Source organism: Antechinus flavipes, chromosome 1 (genome assembly GCF_016432865.1).
Source record: "Antechinus flavipes isolate AdamAnt ecotype Samford, QLD, Australia chromosome 1, AdamAnt_v2, whole genome shotgun sequence".
In the NCBI taxonomy this organism is placed as follows: domain Eukaryota; kingdom Metazoa; phylum Chordata; class Mammalia; order Dasyuromorphia; family Dasyuridae; genus Antechinus; species Antechinus flavipes.
This window is the reverse complement of record NC_067398.1, coordinates 360582197-360598687: the sequence shown is the minus strand read 5'-3', so window position 1 is coordinate 360598687 and position 16491 is coordinate 360582197. Positions and strand designations below refer to the sequence as shown.

The 16491-nt window shown below is 37.0% G+C and overlaps 1 protein-coding gene across 2 annotated transcripts in view; it reads left to right on the top strand.

The window, feature by feature from the left end:
* CTIF (cap binding complex dependent translation initiation factor) overlaps positions 1-16491 on the top strand; it is a 478113-nt gene that overhangs the window by 178472 nt on the left and 283150 nt on the right. The window lies entirely within an intron of this gene.

Below are 16491 nucleotides of genomic sequence, written 5' to 3'. Positions count from 1 at the left end.
CTTTTTTTTCTCCTCACTCCCTCCACAATATATGCCTTAGTCCTACTAATGGTATTCAGAGCCATTGCTTCTTATCCCCACTGAAGGCCTTTGGACCAGAGACGTTGCCAGCCTCTGGCTTTGTAATACGGCAAGGAAGGCTGAAGTGCTGTCTTGTGTGGAGAGCTATTCGGACATTCCTGTAAGGTAGTGGCTGGCTTTTCATCTTTGGATCCCAGGCCTAATGTCATATTCCAGCTTCCCATTTCTGCTTTTGTCTATAACTTTACGCTATTGAGCACTAACCTACAAGACAAGGTGAAGGTGAAGGTGAAGGCTTATTGGCTCTGCCCTCCTATAGTAGACCCTCCCTGATTTCCACACACAGATCATCTAATAGGGAACCCGGGGTCCATGGACCAAGATTTGTGGATAGATTTCAAGGAAATGTGGATGAGGAAAACATCACATTTTATTTTCACTAATCTCTAACTGAAATTTAGCCTGATCTTCAAATTTTAAAAACACTATTCTAAGAAGGGATTCATAGGCTTTAGACTTCCAAAAGGATCCTTGACACAAAAGAGTTGAAGAACCTCTGATCCTGATCTATTCCCTTCATTTTATAGATGAGAAAACCCAAAACCTAGACAAATTAAGTTGCCCAAGATGACATTGCTAATTATATTAAAATTCAGATGTCCTTGTTCCCAGTTATGATTCTACCTTGATAAGCTCATTATAATTCAGGGACCTTAATTAACTGACAAGTATGTTATGAATGAATGTTGTGTACATAGCCCTGAGAGCATATAATTCCTCTTCTTGAGATATTGTTTACAAAATGGATTTTGTGGCACTAACAATAAAAGTATTCTAGGGGATAACAGTATCAGTCCACAAACATTTATTAAGCTGTGTGTCAGCTGTGTGTCAGGTACTGTGGTTGGTGCTGAGACTACAAAGATAAAAATAAAAATTTGAGTCGACTACAGATTTAATTCCTCAGTTGAAAATCAAATTTTATTTTAGCAAGATAACTGTGACTTTATAATTCCCCACATAGCCTAATACAGTACTTATTTTTCCACCAAAATAAGCCATTTATCAATTATATAGGGCTTAAAAGATACCAGTGAGCATTTTAATTTACTTGAGCCCTCTTTTCTCATTCCTAGTTACTTTGATTTTCTTTAGAATGTCTGGTAATGAGTAAGAATTTTTTTGGCATGTTTATGATTGGCAGGTACTAATGTTCTCTTAACTAGAGAAATCAGGGGCACTGAATGAGGCAGGGAGCATTCAAAGCTCAGTAGATCCCGGAAATGGCCAGTTTTAAAGAGGTAGTACTTGAGTATCCTTGCCAATTTATCCCTGGTGAATACGATTTTGTCCTGTTCAGAATGACTACTGATTTAATAGAATTCTGCTCCCCAGTGATGTTAGTACTTAGAGAATTCAGACATTTTCCTTGATTTGGGAAAAAACTTCTGAGGAAGTTATTATTTAATATAGGATTGTTGTGGCTGAAGAGATCTTGTCTGGATTATCATCCCATAAGGAAAGATACTCTAAAAAGAAGGGAGTTCACAGTTATTGGAATCCCTACCATCTATTGTTTATATCATTTATCTGACGTCTAAAGTGTTTACTATTTCACTTTAGTATTTCCGTGTTACTTCCCAACAGGTAAAGAGAGCAAAGTACCAAAGTACCTTTTAACATTATCACCAGCTTACCATTGCCTAGCCCATGCTAAATTCAGGTCATAAGTGGAACGTGGAGACTCCTGCCTCTTCAGTCAGGCTGGAGCATGGTGATAAGTGTTTAACAACAAGTTCTCTGAAAGGAAAAATGTGAAGTTTTCTAATACTTTTAAGTTTAATTAGCATCATTAATATTTTCTTCATCACTTTTAAAAATCTAGATAAATCAGTAAAACAAACCAACCTCTGATTTTGTTCGTCTGTACCACCTTCTGAGATGTAATTTCTTATACTAAAACTTTTAACAATCAGCTCCCAAGAAGATTCCTGGCATGAACCTTAGATTCTAGCTCAGGTTTAGTCTATTTATCTGTGAAATATGGATTACAGCTGTTTGTCTCTTTCACAAAACTTTTGTAAGATAAAACGATATACTTGTTGAAAGGATTCACTGTACCATGGGATTGGGATTTTGATGGATCCTGGTGCTTTTAGGGGGGACTAACTCCCCTGATTTTACAAATAAAGAAACTGCATTCCAGAAAAGGGAAATTGATTGCCTCAGGTCAGATGTTTACCAATTGATAGAGTTATCTATGATAGTTACTCAAATGTTCACTTAGCTCGAGTTCCAGTTAGACTCTTGGCTGCCTTTTGAGCCTCTCATCTCAAGAGCAGGAAGGGAGCAAGAGTTTACCAGGCTTGTGGTGAATTTTTATTCACTCTAGCAGTCTTTTGCACGTTTCTCTGATAATGACTTGAGTAATCCTCTGGAAGTTTGTGTGGGTAATATTTTTAAACTTTTCATTCAAGAAGGAAAAATGGACTCTAAAACAGAATTTGTCAGTTTTTGGGCCAGCCTATGGACCCAAGTCTGAAATGTAGACTCATTTTGTTAAGGGATGGTGGTCTATCCTGCCACCTAATGGGACCTCAGAACAACTACATCCCCTGATGTTGAGAAAAGCTCGCAGTGCTGAGCTGTGTGCATGCTCATTGGCGGAACAGAGCTCAGGTTTCCGTCTCCGCCTTGCCCTCATTTCATGGCAGACTATCCTGGGTCCCATCACCAGCTGTCTTGGCTGAGGTCGATCATGTGGGGACTGTTTCTAGGTGAAAGGAAGGTTGTCTTTAGAGATGTGGCTGATTCTCAATAAGATTTTGCATTTGTGATGTTGTTTTCAACAGCTGCAGGCTATTATTGCAAGAGCCTCCTTTCACCTTCTTTTCTTTTTCTAAGATTTAATAGAAATATTTCTAGATTGAGAACCAAGAATCATGTATTATATAGAACATTGAAATGTACTGTCAAAAGACTTGGGTTTAATTTATGCCCTGCTATTTGCTACATTGTGTGACTGTTTCCTCAACTCAAAAATGATGAAATTAGCCTAAGATCTCTAAGGTCTTTTAAGGAGACAGAATGTACAATGGACATCATCAGAGGGAGGAACCTGGGTCCACATCCCAACTCTTGCACTTACCTATGCAACATTGGGCAATTTACTAAATTTTCCTCAGCTTTAAAATAAAGGAGGGGACTGAATTAGATGTTAGTCCATCTCTAACACTGTAATTCTATAATCCTCTTTTTTTTTGTGCTGTAAAATCCAGTGGTGCTGTAATTTCTAAGTCTTGGATCTACAACCGTTTTGTAATACAGACTTAAGTGATTTGCTGTTGACCTCTCCCTTCTTGGCCTGCATGAAATGAGATCAGCTTAGATAAGTGTTTCCCATCCCACATAGATTGAAAAATAGATAAAATTCAAAATGGTCTGCCAGAAACTCTCCTCGCCTCAGCAGAAGAGATTGAAAAAGATTAGGGAGTGAGGCAAAACAGTGATCATGGAAAAGGAACATGGATTAGGGGAGCATAGGAGAAAGTTTTCAAAGTACATAGGTTTGAAGAGGCAAAGACTTTTGGAAGTAAAAGTTTGTGGACCAGTAAAAATTTGTCATGGATCTATGCCATATAACAGATGAGTGTTTGGAAAACCCTGGACTCAATTATGTTCAACATGTTCCATCTCTAACATTCTGTGGTCATTTCCTCTTTCCTTCATAGGACAGTGAATAAACAAATAGTCTTGGTTTCCTAGGACCCACACAAGGATGCTTAGAAACTCTCACCCTCTTGTCTTCATTTGAAGCTAAATTTAGGTAATGATGTCCTCTCTACCACCCTCTTCCACCTCCCTTGCATACTCCTACCTTTCCCCTCATGTTCCATTATATCTAGAGCCAATTAGCACAGGATCCGAGTCTGATCAAAAAAAAAAAAAAAAAAAAAAGGCTTAAAATAAATCAGGCAGTGACCAATCAAAGCATTTTGATAAAAATGGAAAACTGGCTCTCTATCCGTAGCACCATGTTATCTTAGGCTCCTGCCCAATGGAGGCATTGCTGTCACTAGAATTCTGCTCAAAAGGGAGGGCTAAGGGTTAGGAGCTGAAAAACTGCAACCAGTAATAATTGTGGAAGCTCAGGGAATTTGGGGAAAAGTTGGCTCCCAAAGTTGGGAATTTGTTTTGCTGAATTATATATATTTCTTCTGAGAGTTTTGTTTTTCTTTATTTCAGTAGAATTAAAGAGGTAGGAGAGGGAGAAAGGGTAGAAATAGAGTTCCCTTCCTCTCCCAGAAGAGGAAAAAAACAGAAGGAATGACAAACAGGGCAGCCTTGACAGTCATAAGGGAAATTTATTATGTATTTTAAAAGAAAAAAGGAAAGTAAGCTTTATGAATGGAGACTTACCATTTTATGTACAATCTTCTATGAGGTATATGGAAAACATGCTCATTTTGCTTAAATGTTTGCTAAACTTAGAATAAAAATAAAATTAAATGAACATTAAAGAAAACTTGACTAGGCTGACCTTTGAAGGAATAGGTAAGCAGAAGAAAATGTTGGATAGCACTAACCCTTGGCAGAGTAGAAAAAAAGAAAATTTGTCTTTATGGTTTTCCCATCCAGTTCCCCTTTTCCTTGATGGCCTCTTTGGTATCCTTTTTATTTTCCACCTCTCTTTCACCTATCATGTGATTATTTCAGATTTACCATTAATAATTTAAGGTATAATCCCCCACAGAGACATTTTTGAAACTGGAATGTTCTGTGATAAAAAGAAATGACTTTTTTATGGCGGCATTTCAGGTGAAGTGAAATCTGGTAAGGAGAAAGATTTGTGGGTAACATAATCTTCTGTGTTTTTTAGCTAGCTATATTTCTAGAAGGTAAAGTCAGTTCTTTTCCTTCACAGAAGTGAATAGCCTCCCTCACATATACTCTAAATTCCTCCCATTCACAAAGTTTGATTTTTTCCCCCAGGTCTTCAACCCTTTCTACAAATGACTGCCTATTTATATCCTTAACAGGATCATTGCTCTTCCTTTTCAATTCAGTTCTTTCTTCATGTATTAGCGCAATACTAAGCACTGGGGAATAGAATAACAAATTTTCATGAAATTTGAGGATTAGAGTTAGAATGGACCTCAACGACCATCATTCCCATTCATACCTAAACAGGAATATCTTTTACAGGAAGACATGAATAACAGATTAGGATTTGCACCCAGGGTTTCTCCCTGCCTGCATGACCTGTGTTGCCACCTATCTGGACATTAGTTTATCCATCTGTAAAATGAAAGCATTGGTGAAGGTCCCTTCTAGCTTTGTATCATATCTTCATCAACAATTGGTCATCCAGTTTTAGGGATTTCATCCCCTCCTGTCTACTTTTAGAAAGCTCTTCAGGTCAAGCCTCCATTTTGCTTCTCTATAACTTCTGCTCACTGCTCTTAGTAACATCCTCTGAGACCAAGCAAAGACAAGTCTGATCTCATTTCCCCATGAAAGTCCTTCAAATATTTAAATTGTCACCATGTTAACCCCTCCCTCAGACTTCTCTAAACTAAGCATACCAGTTCCTTCAGCTAATCCACATAAGTCTCAATTTGGATTTCTTATCTTGCCATTCACATTGAATCTTCAGTCTACTTAAAATCCGAAATTTATATCACATGAAGTTATTTTTATCTATGCCTCCTCCTTCCCCTCCCCCCATTTTGTCCTTTAATACTTTTTAAACCAAAATACTGGCATGAGGGGTAGCTATATAGATAAAGGGAAAATAGGTGAACTTTCCTCTGAATCACTTTCTTGTTAAGACCCCTTCAGAAAGCTGTAGTTTTTATAGAAGAAAACTAATTCTCTTTCTAAGATTCTCAATTTATTAAATCTTTTTTTAAAATTCTGAATGCCTTTTTTCCCACTTTAGGTGGAAAGTGACTTTTAGTCACTTCCCAAGATTCTCCTCTTCCCTATTAGATTGCTCCCTTTTCTCTTATTGTTATTTGAAACTCTGACTTTTGTATCACTTTAAATTTCTTAATACATCCTTTCCCTCTTCCTTACTCAAAGAGCTATCCCTTTGATAATAGAGAACTGGTCAATAAGGACTCAGTATCGATATTTGGTGAGCCTACTAGACATTCTGCTCTCTATTCTATTTACTGTCTGTTTCACATTCTAGAATTGGTAGGAGCTTTAAAAGTCATCCATCCTCAATTCAAAGGCATCATTGTCATTCTGTCAGTCACTTTATCTTCAGTAAGCATTAATTAAGCTCATGCTGTGTGCCAGATGCTGTGCTAAACCTTGGGAATACAAACACAGGCAAAAGACAACCCCTCTTCTCCAAGAGCTCACAGTCAAATAAATTTGGAGTGAAAGAACCTGGATTCTAATCCTGGCTCTGATGCTTGCTATCCAAATGTCCTTGCAAGTAATTTAACTTTACTAGTTATTAATTTCCTGACTATAGGTTGAAGAGATTAGAGTAAATTATCTCTGAGATTCTCCTGGATCTAAATCTATGATTCTTTGAATGTTCCTGGCAGGAAAAGAGCTTGGAACAATATCCAAAAAAATCATTAAACTGTATATCAAATCAAATGAGATAATATTTATAAAGCACTTAACATATTAACTGGCACATCCTTAATAGATCCTTAGTAGATCCTTAATAAATGTTTATTCCCTTCTCCTTTATAACTTTTGATTCATCAGTATTACTATTAAGCATGCACTCAAGGAATTCAAACATAAAGAATATTTATAGCAGTATTTTTTGTGGTAGCAAAGATTGGAAATTAAATTGGTAGGGGTTCAGCATTTTGGGAATGAGCAGACAAATTAAGTAGCTAGGGTGGTCCAGTAGATAAAGAGTGCTGGATCTGTAGTTAAGATGACCTGAATTCAGTATCAATGTTAGAAACTTACTAGCTCTGGGATCTTAGGCAAGACATTTAACCTGTCTTCCTCAGTTTCTTAATCCGTAAAATGAGGATATTAGTAGCACCTATCTCCCAGGGTAATTATGAGGATCAAATGACATAATATTGATAAATTGATTTATAAATCTTAAAAGCTTTTTATGGTTGCTATTGAATAAACTAAACTATTATATGAGTGCATTGGAATTTAGCAGCACCATAAGAAATGAGGAATAAGAAGGATTCAAAAGAAAAAAATATGGATGAATGTATATAAATTGATACAGAATGAAATGAAACCAGGGACACAATTTGCTTGATAATGAAAAGAGTAAAAACTTTAAAAGTCTTCAGAGCTGTGATCAAAGCAGTGACCAGCCATGATTCCAGAAGACTGATGACAAAATGTGTCCCTCCTCAACCCTTCCCTTAGTGAAGCAGTGGACCAGAAAGTTGGCCATTCATTGTCAGACATGACTTGGATATTGATTGGTTTTCCTTGATTATTATTATATCTTATGGCATTAAGTATTATGTTAATATTAATATATCAGATATTTCATCATAATAAAACATTATAAATATTTGTTTTAAAGAAGGCTTTCTATTTGGAGATTAGGAAGTAGGGGAGTTAATGATAGTGAAAGAGTTTTAAAAGCATATGGAGAAAAGTATTTTAAAAGGTTCATAGAGGGAAGAGAGGTCTAGAAATCATACAAATAGAATAATTTGTTGCTACCTTACTAAGTTTGCAAGTTTCTTCAAAGTAGGTATTTGTGGATTTTAAGGAATAACTATATTTAAGTATAAGCCATATATTTATATTAGATGTATAATTATGTGTAATATATAAAGCATACATATGTGTTTATTTTTTTAAATCCCTTGATTAAACTTTTTCAACAAAAGTTTACTGTCCTATAGGGTAGATGATTCTATTTTATTAAAAAATTCTAGGTGTTACCTTGACACAGCTATAGTTGTGTTGACTAATATACACAGACAGAAGAGTAAAAGACACTGAGAACAGAGAGGAAAAGCCTCTGTGTGACTAACAATGTAGAGAAGGCTGCTCTTTCCTGGTGCCATCCCCGCCCCTGTATCCTTTACTAGAAATCCTTTCTTGGTGAAGGACCCTAGGAAGCTGGTGGTTGCTAAGTGATCCCCCGTCACCCACGGCAGTCTGCCCATCTGCTTCCCGCCCTCATCCTCCTGTTTGGCAAGTGCTTTTAATTCCTGCTTCTGGGTGCCCTTTGTACCCTGGAGCACGAGGCCTGCTGTATGACAGAAAGTATTTCTGTGATGTCCGTCCCCTGAGAGACCATGCTGCAGCCTCCCTGGGTAGGTGTCATGAGCAAATGAGCACACAGTACATGTTTCCTCATAGTGATAGTAGATGATGGCAATTGGGGCAGGGTGGGGGAGCAGCCTTCTGAACACAGCCAGGAGACTTAGATGTCCTTCTTCTGCCTTTAACTGGCTGGGTGACCTTCTGTAATAGAAATGATACCTCTCTTCTTTTGGAAGAACCAAAAAAAATCCTAGATTTAAAAACACTGAAAAGTTTAAAATACTTTATAAACTTTGTTATGTGAATAGAAAAGGTGATAATGGAGAATTTTGTCACAGAATCATGGTAGTAGAGGGAGAAGGGATCTTAGGGAACCTACTGGAGGTTTGTTTTAAATCTGGGGCCCTTAAACTTGTGTGTATGTTTAAAAAATATTTTGACAATTGTGTATTTGGTTTCCTTGGCAATCCTATGTATTTTATTGCATGCATATAAAAATATGATTCTGAAAAGGGGTCTCAAAACTATACCACAAAGGTAAGGAAGCCCTTGTGCTGCAGCACAATGCCCTAGTTTTATAGGTGAGGAAACTTTCACAGAGAGATTTAAGTCATTTGTCTAGGAGGTAGTATAGGTAGTAAGGAGCATCTAGAAGGTGAAGTGGGTCTCAAAGTGACTCTCAATTTTAAAAAGCATTAATTATCTACTGTGTTCCAGGTACAAAGCTGAAGTTAAAAGACAAAAATGGCATAATCCCTTCCTTCAGTAAGCTTACATTTTACAGGAGGAAACAATATGTATACTGATAATTGCAAACTTTATACAAAATTAATTTAAATAGTATGAGCAGCTGGGTTGTTCACTGGATACAGTGAAGTTAAGAAGACTAATCTTCCTGAAGTTAAGAAGACACAGAATTCAAATCTGTGTGATCCTGGGCAAGTCACTTAACTATTTGCCCCAGTTTCCTCATCTGTAAAATCTGGAGAAGGAAATGGTAAATTGCTCCAGTCTCTGCCAGGGAAATCCCGAATGGAGTCACAGAGTCAGACACGACCGAATACAACAAAAAAATTTAGGTAGTGGTGGGGAACACAATGATGTGATTCAGGAAGAGTCGCCTACAAGGAGCAGTGCTTCAGCTGAGCCTTTTGGGAGCTAGGCCCTCCCAGAGACATAGCTGCTGACAACGGGGAATTGCTCAAACGGTCTAACCACAAAGAGGCTCCAGCTGAGTTTGGATCCAGGCCTCTCACCCCTAGTGAATGTCTGGTTTTCAGGCAGGGCACCTTGGAATGGAGAAAAGAATGGGAGAGCTGAGGGTGAAGAGAATGTCTGTGCTGTGTCCAAGGAAATGAGCCCTCTGATTTAAGAGACGTCATATTGGGCTGGATGGTTCCATCCAGCTTGAAGATCTTGGGCACCAAAAAAACAAACTTGAGGGGTAGGTAGGATGGCATCTCCTGATATCAGCCTTAGGACTTAGAAGCATGTTCTAGAAACATCTCAAGTAGCTTTTTAAAAAAGTTGTGATCCATCTGTCATCCACAAATGTCTCTATCTTCTAGTTGTCCTTTAAGACCCTGCCCAATTGCCACTTCTTAAATGAAATCTTCTTGACTGCCTGTTTCACTTACAGTGCTCCCTTCATTGCTCCTTCCTCAGAATCTCTGTAGTATTTGTTGTTCATATCATTCACTATATATATGTCTAGATTTTGTTTCCTCAACTACTTAACCATGTTAAAAATATATATATATTTATGTATGTATAATTAGGGGTTATATATACACACACATATGTATGTATATATAAAATAATTGGGGGCTTATAATAAAGCCCTTAAAGGATAGAAACTGTCTTGTCTTTCTCTATATTCCCTAGTGAGTCTTCCCATGAGTGCACTCCGCAAAGTTATAAGAATGACGATGGTGGTGGTGATAATAGTAGTGATGATGGTGATAGTAGTTTTGGTGGTTGTGGCAACCAGCAATATGAGGAGCTGATTGTGGAAGATTACTCTGTGGGTTGGGGAAAAGGGAAAATTATGAATCGTACCATTCAAGGCTGCTCAAACGCACTTCCTTTAATCTGCCTGTCAGTGTCACTAAGGGTAGATTATATGAACTACCACCCAGGACCCAGCAGAAGTGTAGAAGGAGATACTCTATAATGTAACTTATTATATAAAGACATGTTTTGAATGCCAGCAAGTTCTACATCCCTTGACACTTAAATATTTATCTTGTGGTAGCTCAAATCACACATTACAAGCCCTGAAGGTTCAACATCTCATTTGGAAAATGACACGAGGGACAAAATTTTATTTTTTTAAATTTTATCTATTTTAGAAACAGTTTTATTTTATTTTTTATTTTTTAAATTAACTTTTTATTTTATTTTTTATTAGAGTTTTTTTTTATTTTCTAAACATATACATGGATAATTTTCAACATTCACCCTTGCATAACCTTGTGTTTCAATTTTTTTTTCCTTCCTTTCTTCTTACCCCTCGCTAGATGGCAAGTAATACAATATGTTAATCATGTGCAATTCTTCTATACGTATTTCCACAGTTATTGTGCTGCACAAGAAATATCATATCAAAAAGAAAAAAAATGAGAAAGAAAACAAAATGCAAGCAAACAACAACAAAAAAGTGAAAATGCTATGTTGTGATCCACTCTCAAGTCCCACAGTACTCTCTCTGGGTGCAAATGGCTCTCTTCATCATAAGATCATTGTAATTGGCCAGAATCATCTGATTATTGAAAAGAGCCATGTCCATCAGAACTGATCATTGTATAATTTTGTAGTTGCTGTGTACAATGCTCTCCCGGTTGTGCTCATTTCACTCAGCATCAGTTCATGTAAGTCTCTCCAGGCCTTTCTGAAATCCTCCTGTTGGTCATTTCTTATAGAACAATAATATTCCATAATATTCATATACCACAATTTATTCAGCTATTCTCCAATTGATGGGCATCCACTGAGTTTGCAGTTTCTTGCCACTACAAACAGGGCTGCCACAAACATTTTGGCACATACAGGTCCCTTTCCCTTCTTCAGTATCTCTTTGGGGTATAAGCCCAGTAGCAACACTGCTGGATCAAAGGGTATGCACAGTTTGATAACTTTTTGAGCGTAGTTACATATTGCTCTCCAGAATGGTTAGATCAGTTCACAACAGGGTATTAGAGGGACGCAATTTTCAAATGCAGGATATTGGAAGGACACAGTTTCTAAACTGCCTAAGAAAAGGAGCACACAGTTCTTGTTCTAGGTCTATAACTTTAGCCTTCAAAGCTCAGCTCAAGCGTTACAATGTTTCCTAATTCCCTCACTTGTCAATATACATCTTCTCTACATCATTTTATAATTAGTTTGTATGTATCCTGCTTTTCTATGAACGTGAATTTCCCAGTAGAATGCCATTGAAAGCAAGAATCTCCATTTTTGTCTTTGTAATCATAGTATTGGTACACAGTAGCTATTTAATAAAGGTTATTAAGAGATGGAATGATATAATGGATAACGTGCTGGATTTGAAGTTGGGAAGACCTGAGTTCAGATCTCATCTCAAGTAAAGAGCAACCCTGAAAAATTGCCTATTAGCTTAAGTTTCAAGATGTTCTGAGGTCCCCCTTCGAGCTCTAAGCCTGTGATCCTGTTATTGATTGCCTGAATGGCATGTGCTTTGTTCATTCCCAACATCCTCTGCCCTGGTAATAATTATAAACTGCACTTAAGAGCAGTTCTGACAGGCCCAGAAGAAATACAAGGAGAGATTGAACAGATGAAAAGAACCTTAAAAGATGCATTGTGTAGTCTGCCCACTAGAGGGCATCAGTAGACTTTCTTGGGGAGCCAAGAATTGAGAAGGAAGTCAACTATTAGGGGGTGGTGGGCTGCCTGTGTGTGCTCAAATTATTCTTATCAAAATTTAAAATCATCCTTTTATATTTAAAATCTGCAAGCCATGGAAACATTCTTCGGATAATAATAATAAGAGGGCAACTCTCTCTTAACGAAAAGAACAGTGAATTTGAAGTGGGAGGAAATCCTATTTCTATTACTTATTATCTGTGAACGAATCACTTCATTTTTATGGGATTCATTTTCTAAGTGCAGAATGTGAGAGCATTGAACTAGCTGATCTTGCACAAGTGTTCAGTCATTTTCAGTCCTGCCCTATTTCACTGATTCCATTTGGCTTTTTTGGATGAATATATTGGAGTAGTTTGCCATTTCCTTCTCCAGCTCATTTTACAGATGAGGAAACTGAGGCAAATGGACTGAAGTGACTTGCCTAAAGTCACACAATTAGGAAGTGTCTAAGGTCACATTTAAATTCAGGTTTTCCTTGGTAAGAAATGACCAGCAGAATGATTTCAGAAAGGCCTGGAGAGACTTACATGAACTGATGCTGAGTGAAATGAGCAGGACCAGGAGGTCATTATATACTTCAACAACAATGCTATCTGATGATCAATTCTGATGGATGTGGCCATCTCCAGCAATAAGATGAACCAAATCAGTTCCAATAGAGTAATGAATTGAACCAGCTATACCCATTTCTGGGAGATGACTATGAACCATTACATAGAATTCCCAATCCCTCTATTTTTGTCTGCCTGCATTTTTTATTTCCTTCACAGGCAAATAGTACATTATTTCAAAGTCCAATTCTTTTTTGTACAGCAAAATAACTGTTTGAACATGTATACTTATATTGTATTTAACTTATACTTTAACATATTTAACATGTATTGGTCAACCTGCCATCTGGGGGAGAGGATGGGGGGAGGAGGGGGAAAAATTGGAACATTCAACTTGAAGATCTTGGCCACCAAAAAAACATACTTGGGGGGAGGGTAGGATCCCTCGATACCAGCCTTAGGACTTAGAAGCATGTTCTGGAAACATCTCAAGTAGCTTTTTTTAAAAATTGTGATCCATCTGTCATTCACAAACGTCTCTATCTTCTAGTTGTCCTTTAAGACCCTGCCCAATTGTCACTTCCATTTTCCAAATGAGATGTTGAACCTTCAGGACTTGTAATGTGTGATTTGAGCTACCACAAGATAAATACTTAAGTGTCAAGGGATGTAGAACTTGCTGGCTGTAAAATTACCCATGCATATAACTTGTAAATAAAAAGGTATATTTAAAAAATAAATAAATTCAGGCCTTCCTGACTCCACTAGAACTGCCATTCTATCCTGTAGAGTTGCCCTATTAGTAGGTGCACTAGACAACTTTTCTCATTGATGATGTTTATGTAGGTATCAGGGAAGAATTATCTCCTACCTCCAGGGCAGCTTGAAATTCTACTAGTACAGAATCATAACTTTCCTTTCCTGAAAATTATCTTCTATTATATATTAGCACTATATTAGTAGAAGGTAGGGAGGAACAGGACAGAGCAAAAGAATAAGCATTTATTTAGCACTTACTATATGCTAGGCACAATACTAAACAATTTATATATATTATTTTATTTTGATCCTTAAAACAATCCTGCAAAATAGGTGCTGTTATCCCAACTTTATAGGTAAGGGAATTGTAAACTATTAAATACTCCAACACTTTTCTCAGTGAAACAAGAAAGATCTAAGCTTTGAGAGAAGAATGCTGAAGATGGGGGGATTGGGAAAGAGATGGAGGAAGATGAGCAGTTGTACCAAAAACCTATACCTCACAATTTGGAGAAAAGCTGAGGATAAGAAAAGGAAACTAGTATAAGAAATTTGGGGATTAAAATTTTGATTAATGCCTTTGGAAGGGATTGGAGGCTAGCTGATAGACTGTGCTCATGAGAGAAGGCTCAGCTTCATGATCAAATTCCAGTTAAAATGAGATCTTTTTCGTGTGAATTCAGGAAAAATAGCATAAATAGGGCAGGCCTTCGGCAAAATTGTGAAATCCTTGATTTGTATTCATTGTTCCCTATGTCTCCTTTCATCATCCTTTTTACCTTACCAGGTGGGTCAACAGATTAGTGTCCTGACCTGACCTGTCACCCACTGATTAACTCATTTATATTAAGTATATGAAGGGGGAGTAGGGCTGGGAGAATTCCCTAGCAACTAGAACTTTATCAAAATGAAATTGAACTGCCTCTGAAGGGTATTATTTTCCATCCCAGTCATCAGATATCTCCAAAGACTGGGTGGCTATTAAAAAGAATTCATATTTAGAATTTGGTTGAATTAGATGGTCTCTGAGGTACCTTCTGACACAGATTCTGTGAAGATAGGAAGGTTTTCACTCATTCCATAAATACTTTTTCATACCTACTATGTTGAAAGTACTCTGTAGGTAAACTTTCCAGAAAGTATTTGCATTTTATAAGAGCATGGAATATGCCAAATTTTTATGCTGAAAGGGGAATTTTCTAAGTGCTTTTATAGATATAAGCTCCTTCCTCAGGAAACCATTGTCCCATCTCTACTTCTTTGGTCCTTTTGGTCTAAAAGTCTAAAGCAGTCTGTTTAAAACTATAGCAGTGGGCTTCTATTAGGTTCCTAGTAGTTAGCTATTCTCCTGTTCTTTACTACTGATTTGTATGTCACATAGTTATTTATTAACATGTAGCACCCCCATCCCTTACCCCATCTGCTATCCAAATGTATGTGCCCTGAATGCTACACTAGGCGTGTTTTAGATATGGATCAACATCCCCCTTAAACCTATGATGTCAAACTCAGATAGAAATTAATTCCTGCTGGTTGCATTTAGGCTTAGAAATCCACAAATTAGAGACAGCTATGAGTTACAATGCTGGAGTCAGGAGTCAAGAGTCAGGAGAACCTGAATTCAAATCTGGCCTCAAACCCTTAACCCTCCCTACCTATGTGACCCTGGGCAAATCGCTTAACTCCAATGGCTTTACAAAAAAAGAAAAAAAGCAACACTATGTTGTATTATATTTCTATTTGTTTTGTTAACTGTTTCCCAATTACATTTTCATTTGGCCAGCATTCCAGAGTTTTGTTTTATAACCTGTGCCCTAGTCACCTATGGCAGGGCATTTAGTTTTGAATTAATTTTCAGTCATTGCATTCAGAAACCTTTTACTATTGCCAAATTTTTCCCAACTCCCACATTCGGTTACATGACCCCATATACATTTGTAACCCATAATTTAAGAAGCTTTGGCCTATGAAATTTGGAGTTAGGAAATTATTTTCAGCTATTATCATAACCCCTTCTTTAAGTTGTGTTACTTTCATTCTTCTCAAGAATTCTATTTAGTAAAATTGCAAAGGAATGTTTTGAAGCTAGGATTGCAGTTGGGTGGGTGAGTTGCCTTTTTAGCTTGATCGTGACCTTGTATGTAATACAAGTTCTAGTAAGGTCCCACCTTTGTTAAATTTTTTTGCCATCAATAAAATCACTGGAAAAGTAAGAACTACAGAATTTAAATGATTTGCCTAAATTTCACAGGTAACAAATAGCAAATCCAAGACTAAAACCAGGTCTTCTAGCTTTTTGTAGTTTCTACATGGAAAAAGAGAAAATCAGGGCAGCTAAAGTTGGTGCAGAGGATAGAGCACTAGACCTGAAGTCAGGAGGACCTGAGTTCAAATTTGACCTCAGACACTTAACACTTCCTAGCTGTGACCCTGGGCAAGTCACTTAACCCTAGTTGCCTCAGGAAAGAGAGAGGGGGAGAGGGGAAAAGGAAAGGGAGGGATAACAAACACCTAGAAGAGGGAGGAGGGAATAAAGCCGACTCTGGGGAAAGAGACCAGTTATCATGATAGTAAAGTCATTCTCTAATCTCTCTCTAGAGATAAGAAGCTTTGAGGAAGAAATGAAAATTTACTGAGGCATAGTCCCTGCCTTCACAAAGCTTACATTTTCAGAAAGGGATACGATTCACATAAAAAGGAGAAGGAAAAAGTAGACTGATAAACTTGATTTTATTACTAGGAAAATGCCAAAAATGTATTGTTATAGGAATGATTTGTAAACTTTTAGAAAGGGAAGTGGTTATCACTAAGCTATTCTGGCATCAAGAACAAATCATTAAAAAAAAAAAAAAAGAAAGAAAGAAAGGATAAGTGATTCCATATTGAACACATATCCTTTTTGACAAAGTTATTAAAGCTAAAATATATCATATACTATATGTTTATTCTGGAAAAATATTTAGCAGACTCTGTTCTATGCTATTAAAATGATGATTTTAGTTATTATATTAGTTTATATTACATTATTATATTAGTTATATTC